Source organism: Numida meleagris, chromosome 4 (assembly GCF_002078875.1).
Source record: "Numida meleagris isolate 19003 breed g44 Domestic line chromosome 4, NumMel1.0, whole genome shotgun sequence".
Lineage (NCBI taxonomy): Eukaryota > Metazoa > Chordata > Aves > Galliformes > Numididae > Numida > Numida meleagris.
Genome location: NC_034412.1, coordinates 48,338,277 through 48,350,206, shown reverse-complemented (window position 1 = coordinate 48,350,206; position 11,930 = coordinate 48,338,277).

The window sequence follows — 11,930 nt, the reverse complement described above, 5'->3', positions numbered from 1 at the left end:
TTTTTTTTTTTTTTTTCCCTCCTCCTTTCTCTTTTCTTTTCTTAAAACCTCTCCCCTTCCCCGCCTTCCTTCCCCTCCTCCCGTTAACCGCCGCCGCCGCCTCCCCGCCGGGCGCACGGCCGGGGCGAGGCGAGCAGGAAGTAGCGGCGGAGGGAGCCGCGCTTCCACGTGGCCGCTCCGCACCGGGGAGGGGGCCCCGCGCTCCGGGAGCGGCCTGCCCCGCTCCCGGTGGTGCTCCCCACGCACCTGCTGCAGCCCGGTGCCGCGCCGCACCCTGGGGGAGCGGCGGGAGGGAGGCCGGGGGTTCCTCTATTTTTCTTTCTTTTCTCTTTATTTTATTCTGTCTGGTTTTTTTTTTTTTTTTTTGTTTTGTTTTGTTTTTTTTTTTTAATCCCCTCGTGTGTGCCACTCAGGTGGCAAGCGTTTGGCTGCAGTGATTCTGTGCAGCTAGGATAACACGAGCCCGTTAGTTATCAGACACAGCCGGGGCAGCACAGCGCTGCCGTGTGCTCAGGCCAGCCTGTATGTAAAGTCAACAGATTTTTCTTGAGGGCAGCAGATTAAGCAGGAGATTACAGAGATCTTATCAGCTCTCAGCTTTGCATGTATTCTGTTAGTAATTTTCTGCACTGAGAGTTAGGTATCTTATTTCCTCCCCTGAAGGGCTGTCACACACACACCCAAGCCTGATTATCTGAATCTTGCACAAAGTGCAATGACGCAAGGACAACACTTCCCATGTAAAAGCCGTGTCCTTCCCATGTAAAACCTTTGCCTTCCCTCTGTGCTCAGTACTCTCAGTGCACTTTGATGTTTTTCAGCTTTTCTCCCTGTGTGCACTGTGAGCTCCAACAATCCTGAACATTAATGTTCAGCAATAAGCACTGCAGGGGTACAACAGGATCTTGCACCCTGAACAGGATCACATCAGAGGGAAACAGACCAAACCCGCTGACCTTTGTAGCTGACACACCTAGAGCAGGAGCCTTTGTTTACTGGTGCAGCCTGTACCAATGCCGTGGCACTGTGTGATCCTTCTCTGCTGTAGGACATGGGGCAAGGCACAGGAGCACAGCATTCACAGGGCAGGCAGCAGCTCCGGCCCTGTGACACCCTCAGGTCTGAAAGAGGGGTCCCCAGAGTCTCCACCCCGAGCCCAGAGGGTGCCCTTCCAGGTGTGAGCGAGCTTGAAGTGTTGCCTCTTGAGTGACAAAGCCTGGCAGGGAAAGGCAGGCTGGGGCTGCACATGGTGCAGCTCCATAAACAAGAGGACTGGAAGTGTTCCCCCAGCTCTCACCACTTTCAGGAGACTTCACTGCAGCAAGAGGCTGTCACCTCCCTTGTTTTATTCTCCGCTTTTGGGATCCCTTTCTATTTTCTGTGCTGGTGCTCTAAGTGCATGCAAGAAGACGGAGAACATAAATCCCTCCTGGCGCTGTGCAGAGCTGTGGCTGTGTGATACCGCTCTGCTGCTGCTTGTCAAGCTGTGACCTGTGTGCCACTCCATAGATGTGATTGCACATTTATAAGGCTGCCCGCCAGAACTTTGTTTTTTTTTTTCTAAGTGGAGGCTTACATGCTGCTGAGACTCATGTATGAGCGATGCATCCATGACCATCGCAGAGCTTCACACTTGAGAGTGACCCAGAGTTTGGTTGTGCATTTGCCAGGATTCTATTGTACCCTGTGCCAGCCTCATCAGCCACCTCTTTCATAGAATTCCTAAGTCCAGCCGTCAGCCCATCCCCACCATGCCCACTGAACCATGTCCCTAAGTACTACATTTATTCTTTCCTTAAAAGAAACACCTCCAGGGACGCTGACTCCACCACTCCCAGGGCAGCCCGTTCCAGTGCATTACCACTCTTTCTGAGAAGAAATTTTTCCTAATATCCGTCTTTTTGACCAGGCTGTGGATCTGACTCTAGAGGCTTCAGGTTAATACTGACCTTGGCAGTAATGTTTTCCAGTTGCTTGCTCTTCCAACCCACTGAAGGTATTTATCTTCATCAGGGACTGATCGAGGTTTCAAATGCCGCGCTCTTAGTTTCTCCTATGTAAGAAAGTGCCTAAAAATATCTGCAGAATATATTTTAGCTCTTGCTGAATTCATACAGCTAAGATACAAAACTTGAATTAATGTTGTCCTCAAGTTGCCTCCAGTAACACTCAGAAACACTTCAAAAAGTAATTTATGAACTGGAGGGAGAGAGGGCTGAACACAAAACATTGTCTCTCTCAGTTGTGAAAGACCGTATGGGCCCTGGTGCTCCAAGTATCCAGCTAAAACTGAACATGAAATAAACCCATCTGTTATTAGGGAGATAATCAACTTCTGTCAGACCAATACTCTGTCACTCAAACGTTTCTAGCAGGCTGGCAACTGTCATAATGTTTGTGCGTATATGTGGACTCGCCTGCTGCTTGTTGCATTGAAATCACACGCGGGTTTCTGCATATGCCTCCAAATAACCACCCGGTGGTATCTGAGCCATGGCAAGCCCTCGGTGCTCCTGAAGCCAGGCTGCGGTGACCTGGGGTGAGGTATCCAATTACCAATCCCCTAAGCCACTCAGTGGCCTCATTGCTGGGGATTTGGAGGATGATGTCTGCAGTGGGGTCACTGCCAAATGTCAAAACCCCGCACAGTTGCCAGCCCTGGGGAAGCTCAGCGTTGGATGTGCCTCTCTTGGCCTTCATTTTAGCCTTGATAAAGCCTTCTGCTCGTGCATTAATGCAGACTTTGATAGGAATTCCTAAAAACCTTCATACCTACCACAATGAAAATCATGTAGTGCAAAATTCCATAACATGAGAAGCTGCTGCAAATGCTTTGCTGCACAGACCCCCCCCCCCTGCCCAATTTTTAGTCCTCTGCAGAGAGCTTTCCAACATCACCTAGCTCTCCCTTGTCATGTCAGCAGCTCTGAGCCCAATTTCCTTCTGCTGAGTGCCATAAGCAGTCACAAGGTTTTAAGTGAGTCCACAAGGAGGTTCTTTGAAATTAACAGTGGATTGTAGACCTCGAGCACTCTCACTTCCCTTAGAAGTCTCTAGAATTAACTGCCAATGCTTCATTTAGTGTGGTATTTCACTACAGGATATACTCCATACTAATAGAACGGCAGACTTGGGCATGCTTTGGTTAGGGAAGAAAGTGCTGAAACAGACCAGCTGCCTGACAGGGGCTCGCTTTCCTCAGCTGAATGCCCTGAACATGAGAGGGCTAGTTTCATTTTAACATGGCTTTTAAATGGCATCAGCATGTCTATGTCTTGAATTGTATATTATAATACATTTGTCAGTGTTATAATTAATACCTTCACGTGCATTTCATCACAGCATCCCAAATTTCTCTACAATTCATTAATGCAAAGACCTTATACGTGGAAGGGAGCTTTAGTAGCCTCACCGGAGGGGAAAGAGCAGATGGAAAGAAAATGAACTGGGTCTGGAGAAGCCTGGTGCCCACGAAGGGTCTGGGAAGGCTTGCTGACAGGCCCTGCACCCTGGCCAGATGTCTGTCTTTCCATCTGCCACCGTGTCCTGCTTTGGTAGAAGACAAAGACAATGATGAGCATATTTGCATGGCTGCATGCAGTGATAAACAATGTGCGGGCTACTGTGGGGAGGGCTGGTCCTTGAACATGTTCCCTCCATCACCTACACCTGCTCCAGTGAAAACTTTTGGCTCCATTCAGCCCCTTTTCCCACCCATTTCTTGTTTCACCATCAATGTTTTTAGTGTTATCTGCATTTAAATGATCATCTCCAAACAAAGGTGATAAAGTCTTACATACAGTCATTTTGGGTCTTATGCAAACTGGCCACTGGCACCTGTGGAAAAGCTGTGTAGGGCATTTGCACAGGTCTGTTGGTGCCAGATCTACACTGACTTCTGCCATCGGCTCACTCTTCCTGCTGATGCTGCCCCCAGCACAGGGACTTGGGGTTAACTTCACCACCTGGGATAATTCAGAAGGTTGACAGAGATTTATATACACTGCTGTGGAGATAAAGCTATACCCTAAATATTTGCAGTGTATGGATATTTAAGTTGATAAAAAGGATCTGAATTACAGGCTTTAAAATTGTTCTTCGTTTCTTTGATTGTTTTAATTGTATTTTAATCAAATAAGTGGCTCTCAGTAATAGTTAATACATGTTCTTGCAAATTAGACTGAGATGTGCTTCATCTTCATTGTTGGGTGTTCATGATATCTAGTCCTTAATACAATTCTTCTTACAATTCCTTTTTATCTTTTTTTTTTTTTCTTAAGCCAGAGGTTTAGCAATGCATGTCTTACCAAAAATTATTCTTCAGTATCTCGTGATTTGATTTAATGCTTTTGGCACAGCACAGTTTGCCTCCTTTGCTTTTTCTGTCACTTTTATAAAGAACACGTTGTGAAGTTCCTGTCATTATATTTAGCCCCCATACTCCTGTCATGCCTACTTAGTTTTCCTCCTGCAATATCACCTCTAGCTGATCCTATATCTTATTACACAACAACAGTAGGTAGCTCATTATTTTGTGTTGGTCTCTATTCCACCCATTTTCTACACACTGGATTGTAAAAAAAAAAAAAAAAAAAAAAAAATCTATGTGCTTTTTTCAGCTGTACTTTCTGGTACTGAGTACCAATCAATGTTTATGGCTAATGTTGTATGATTAATATTGCTTTAGTCTACAGAAATTTAACCTCTCTTGGATTTGCAAGTCCTCAAAAAATCTACACTGTAATGCCTGTTGACAAACCCAGACAGATTTGGATCTCATTAAAATAGGAGATGGAATGGTCTGGTATGTGGGTGTCTTATTCAAGCTTGAGGAGAACTGGAACGATTCTGAGCAAGGCTTAGCCATTTTAAAAGTAAAAGCAATATATATATATACTTTAAGTATTTCAGGAACCCTCACCTGTATTTTGAGCCAGATGTGTCAATATTTCAGATCCAGAAAATACCCTTCTTCAGGCTGACATATTCCTGAGCACTTAGAACAGAAATTAACTTGCATCATTTCCTGAATCTGGGGCAGGGAAAATTGAAATATGTTGCTGCACTTTCTGTTATGCTGAAACAGTGAATGGTGTAAACACCCACATTTCAGATGCTGATTTACTTTTCCTAAAAACTTTTAAAATACAGCAAATCAGTGGAGTGAATTCAACGAAATGGATGGTTTTATCATGATCTAAAGTACATTCGAGGTGCAACAAAATATTTTACAAACAACTGCAAATAGAGTAGGTTTCCCTATTTCTCTGCACTATTTGTTGATAAACTGTTGATAACCTAACATACGAATTAACAGGCATTATTAATTGAGTATCATATGTGCTATATTGGCTATAAGTCTTCAATCAGCTTGATAACAATATATATTGAATACATTTATGTTCAAAGTTAAACTTATTTGCTGAAGACAATAATAATTTGTAAAGCACTGGGAAATCAAATGTCAGATATGGAGGAGATAAAGCCCTCTGAACTTCCTCCACAGGTTAAGCACTGCCACCGAAGGTTATTATTGTTGCACACTGATGTGCAACAGTTGCAAGTTGCCAAACATCTTTTGTTGCTCCTCAGCCACAGGATGAGTGAGCAGAGAGAGTATTCTGCCTCATTTTACATAGATACAAAAGGTCAATTAATAATTACTGTAAGAGTCCAGCCCAGGAGACAGGTTTATGCATTAACACTGAAATAATGGCAACAGAGTAAGATCACAGAGAAGTCAGACTTATTTTCCAGCTGGGTTCCTTGGGTGCCTTGGGGATGGAGAAGGCGGTTGGCATAACACGTGGTGCCTGCAGCTGACAACAAAAGTACGACTATTGCCATCAGTCACGTCAAGTGCGCTGTACACAGCTTCCATCACAGATTTATTATTGGAAGTCTTGGTAGCAATTACACTACCAAATTGAAGTACTGCGAGACAAATCCAAACTTCCTTAATTTCTTGCAGATTTCACAGTTGTGCGTCTAGTATTCCGAGTGGACAGAAATGAGCACTAAGATGCTAAGCAGCCCCTCTTCTCATTGAGTTGCTATTTGGAGAGAAATTCTTAAACAAGAGATTATTTCTATTATGTATAATCTGACACCGAGTGGTAATTCAGTGAAATTATTCTGTTATAAAAGGCATGTTTTATGGGAATGGCTTGTGAAATTGCAGGCAGTAGCTAGCATCTGTTGGATCATGACATTGCACATATTCAAGACTTTTACTAAATATAATCATAAAAATATAGATTTCATAAGGTTCTTAGTTCAACATGCCTATGTATCATCTTTTTTGGAAGCTTCTCCCTTTACTCCGGCCCAAAGTTATTTAGTTATTTACTTATCCTTACTTGATATGAATTAAACAATTTCCAACTTGAGCAGTTTTAGCTCAGGTATGAATATAGGTACATACTCACGTGTATACTTCTTTACTTATCTATTTATTTATTTTTGAATGTTTTCCATCCTTCTCCCAAACTGTAGGGTAACCCCTCCGTGTCTTAAGAAGCAAAATTCCTAGACTTGTCTAAAAGAATTTGAAATAAAGGTGAAAAACATTAATAAAGTCATCATCCTGGCAAGCTGAACTCCACTGCCTTTTAGTCACCTGTAAAAAGTAATAGTGGCAGTGATAGGACTTCATCTATCTTCAGATACTGTGGGTTTCCAGCTCTTGCAGATCACTGCCATTCAACTCCCTTTTCTAATGCATGACCGCAGTCACTTAACAACTAATTGGCTGGGTAGTCCGATGAAGCCAAATATGTTCTGAAATTCCCAGGTGCATATGATGAGATGGAAGCAGATCATGAACTTGCACTTTTATTTTAACACTGCCTTACTAAATCTTTGTTCTGAGTAGTTTGATCAACTCGGGGACATCCTTTAGAAAAAGGAGGGTTTAGAAGCTAGTTGCAATTTACAGATTAAGTGGTAAAAGGCTCATTCCAATTGACATTCCAATTGAACTGAAGAGTCAGTGATTTGTTTCTATTCCCATTAATTGACTCTGAGTAAGGAAAGATGCTCCTGTAAGTCTTAGGTCAAAATGAAGCTGATTCTGTTTCTTGTTTGCTATCAACAACTTTGACATGTTGGAATATAATTAAAATTGAATACAGCATCAGTGTAATTAATTGATTTTTTTTTCCTTTTTTTTTTTTTCCTCCTCCTGGAATGGTGCTTTGGGACAAAGTAGAAGCTATAGGAAATCTGCACAGTCTTAAAGCATGGTGATTCTCAACAGAGCTTTTCTAAATTCCTGGCTAATTCCTTGAAAAAACTCATTGTCTTCTTATTAACCTACAAGATAGGGGAAGATAAAACATATTTTCAATACATTTTATATTTGAATTAGTAGAATTATAAAATGAATTAAAACTAATTTAACATTTTGCCTCTCTTTCTTCTATGCAAAATCTCTCTTCAAACTTGCCCTGCTAAGCCTTTGGTGTCAGAGTTGATTAACACAAAGGAGGAGACAGAGGCACTGTTCCTTGCAACATTTAGGTCAGCGCTGATACTCTCTGGCATGTATCTAGGCCATGTCTAATTAATCCCAGAATACTCCATCGCTGCCGGATTACTTCTGCCAGCTTCTCCCACAGAAACCTGGCAGTAAAGATTTTTACCTTAGGTGAGGAATTTCTCTTTTCTGAAGGCAAGTGGGAGGGTTTTTTCATTATTTGTGTAATGTTTATGCATCAAATTATAGAGTCCTTAGGATAGTAAGTATTTAGTAGTGGCTAGTATCTTCACTTGAAGTTAGTGGAATATTGCCACTGACTTGAGTTGAGCCAAGACTTTGCCCTAAGATTTCACCCCTAATTGTTTTTGGATAAAGTTTACTAACCATGGCCTTCACATCTCTAAATCTGACACTGTTAGTCAAAAGAATTCCTTTTTTCCTTTTGTTTCTAAGCCAAATGTGTATACATGGTGTTCAACTAAACTAAGACTGGAAAATACAGAGCAGTGCAACAAGATTGCCACTGAAAAGCCTGTTGCAGATGAGGAAAGAGGGACTGAGTTGTGATTGTGCACTTTAAACTCTAGTCTATGGTCTTCTGTGGTCACTATTAGAATCACAGAGTCTGAAAATGCACTCCCAAGTTTGGGGAAGTGCTCGAATCAAGATGAACTCATATGAAGCAGTGATGCCAAGTACGTAATTCAGAACACTTTCCAAATGAAGGAAAAATCAGTGATACTTAGAACCACGAATGCATCACAACACTAAAAATAGAGCACTAATTAGCAATGCTAAATTGGTATGCAGGGTGCTGAGTGTCAGAAGCAGCACCAAGGCTGCAGCCTGAGGACAGAGTTACTGAGACTTCAAATCAGTGCGCCATAAATACGCATTCATTTTATATGCACAAAGTCAGAGGATTTTTCACAACTGGTGATTCAGTGCTAAAAGACAAGACAAATTATTAGTTGCAGAACAAGAAATGGCTGTTATTGTGTGTCTACTAGCATGCTCTTAAAATACCAGACGTGAAAAGCAGGCATTTTTGTAATGGACAGCATATGCTTTTTGACCACAGTTTTTCCAATTATGTCCTTACAATGTCCTTTAAATATAAAATAAATAAATAAAAGGCATTTAATACAGTGCTCTTATCAAAATTATCACTTAAATGCTTCCTCTGATGCTGTCAGAGTTATGTAGTAATATACATGTAAATAAGATGCAGATTTTCACATCCTTGTTTTCCTCTCCTATGTGGGTTGATTCCTCAGACTGGAAATGCTATTCATAGGGATTCATAAATGCTCAATATTGGCACATAAAAAATAAATCCACGTTGAAAAATATGCCTTAAAAAAAACAAAACAAAAAAAAAACAAAAAACAAAAAAGCAAAAAGGAAGTAGTAAAATCAGCATCTGTCATCAGTTTTGCCTGCATTAAGATTTACCAGCCCTTCAAACGTGTGGTGGTGGGCCAGCTGATTCCTGCATTAACATGCCTCACATCTACAGATAGATTTTAGAAGTCATCTCATGTTTTAGCTTGTATTAAACCCACGACAGCAGATTTTCTTACACGTGATGCACGTACTTCAGCAAAGTTCATGTAGATGCACTTTGGTGGAAGCACCAAATCCCACTGCCTTGCACTTAATGCTTTAGGATGACCCCGTAGACAGGTCATAAAATAGTGTAGGTAAAGATGCACACAGGCTAGCGGGAGCAATAATATTTTAGGTCTGTGTAACCGGTCACAATTCACAAAGCATTCTTTCACTGAAGTCCACTACTGCAGTACTGGACTGTAGCATGGGAAGAAGGACTCCTGTCTGCTTCTGGCTGTAACTCAGCCCTGCAGTGAGTGCAGCAGCTGTGTGCTAGGCTGCACGACATCCTATCAGCCTAATGGCCAGCGGTAGATGGACACTGGAGAGAGGTGTTATCTGAGTGGATTTTTTGGGCTCTAAACTCAGTGTTAATACCCTGTACACTGCAGAACAGAATAATGCCAGTATTCAAGGGAAATATTAATTAAAGGTAACTTAAAAATTTCCCACATCCATGAGTCTGGTCTTCAGACTCCGTTAGGCATAGTTTTCATTGCAATATCTACAGCAGCTAATTAAACATGCGGTTGTTGTTTTGCAGTCTGGATAGAGATACACTGTTAGGCAGGAGCGATCAATAAGTTGCACTCTCTGAAAGAGTAAGCAGATATAGCACATGCAAAATGCAAGCAATTTTCTTAAGAAGAGCTTCTATGCTGTTTTGAGTGGCTGCACAACTTGAATTGCTGTTGAAAAATTAAAACAGTTCATTGTAAGCCTCCAAGAAATTGCTGCATCTGATAAGAAAGTCCTCTCTGATCATTCAGAGCTTCTGCTAAAGCCTTCCTTTCCTGCTACCCTTTTGTTAGCTTTCTTCTTCTTTCTCCCTCCGTAAAAAGGATTGGTTTTTTTTGCAATACAGGCTCCTCATCAGGCTCCCGTCTATCAAGGAACCTACCAGGATTTTCAGTTTCCCACTCAGTGATCTGGCTACAGTTAAATGATTCTCTACTTTCAACTATCCAAAACAATCTCCATTATGAGGACAAGTGTTTTCCCACACCACAATGCATAAAGAGGAATAGCAATAGCATCGGTGTTCATGCTGATTGCACAGACCAAGTCTTCAGAGAAAAATCCAGATTGCTCTGATGAGTTTTAATACCAACGTAGAAAAGATTATGTTTTTGTTGTGACATAATTAAGTCCTGTTGCGCCTTCATGGTTATTCTAGCTCTGCAGCACCGTCCTACCTTAGTTTTTAAATAAAGTTACATTGCTCAGGAAGGACACTATTTAAATAGATCTGCCCAGAAATGCTTAGCAGATGCATCTGGTTTCCTTCATTCTTATGTGAAGTCAGGTTTCAAATTCAATACATGATTTTACATATCCTGCTGACAGTGTTTATTTTTATGACCATGAAGCTCTCAGTCCTCATCTATTCAACCCTCAACACTGACAGTGCTCTGAACATAGCATTGGCTCACTGAAGCAATGAAAATGAAATAAGAGTAATCTTAGAAATCAGTCTGCTTAATGTTAGGACATAGATTCCTTGTCCTTTTTGTTTTGAAACTTTAGCATGTAAAATGCAAAAAAATCCTAGGGGCTTTGCAGCACAGCCAGGGAGTACAAAGTTTGAATGCTGTCATGCTGACCCATTTCAGCTCTTTATTTATCTTCCTCTGTTGCTGTGTATGCTCTCCATTATGTATCTTCACCCTGTGTTTGCTTAGTGTGAGCAGAACAGCCTGGTTGAGTCCGTTCCTGAGGCACCTATAGAACATTACACGTGTCCTAATCCCAGAGGTAACTGAGATCTCAAGTGCACACACACACACCCTACTCACCTAGGACTTCCAATACATTTTGTATAGATGAAAACATGCTGCAGGAGTTTAAAAAGCCGTATTTGCACTAATTAGAGGCAGCGTCTTTTGGATGCCAGAGCTTTCACCTCCAAAGTTTTCATATTTATATCATCCTCTTTCTTTAAGGATACATTTGAAAGTGAGCTTCAAACTCATAATCCATCTCTATAGCAGTAATAATACTGTGAACATTTTTGTTTTCAGTAAGCCAGCTTTCTTATCAAGTTGCAACTTCCATTACTGTTAGGACAGTTAATTCTCTAAGGCCTCTTAAGCTGAAATACCTGCAGCTGTTCGGTACCATTGACTGGGTATTCCATTTCTGTGCAACATACTAGCTTTTATGGTTGTATTTTAATAAGAACGCTTGGATAAAAGTAGTTATGAAGCTTAAGGTCCACAGGCCAGATGCTGAATATGTATAAATCCTGTGGCTTTCAAATACATCAAAGAAACGATATTCATTTGTCCCAGGATTTGCTCCCTACTTCCAGTTTTACCAGACTTTTCTTCAACTAATCTTGCAAATGCCTTAACCACATCCACTTCCGACTGTACCCCTCTCAATCCCTTTCAAATACCTCCTTCTTAACGTATAACCCCTCTGTAATTCTTCCCTTTTAAATCCTTTTCAATCCTATTTTTTCTTCATTTTTTCCCCTTAAATTAGCTAATTGTTGGAAGCATTTGTAGCTCTTTGAAATTCTACTTTTGAATGTGTTGTGGTATGTTGACTCTGAGGGCTAAAGTTTCTAAGCAGCTTTCAGAATAATGAGATTTGTGTGCATGACTCCCATGCACTACTTTGAAGATTTACTCTGTAGAGTGAAAATATTAAAAAAAAGAAATCAGCTTCATTGTTATATTCACTTGTAAACACAGCTCAGAGTATGCTTCCTTTACCTTACAGTTACTCCTTCCTCCTCTAAGATATTTGCTGTACTTGAGGAGCTTGTGAACGTACAACCTTAACAGACAACTTTTTAACCTATGGGTGTGTCATCCTTAGCTGCAGCTGATAC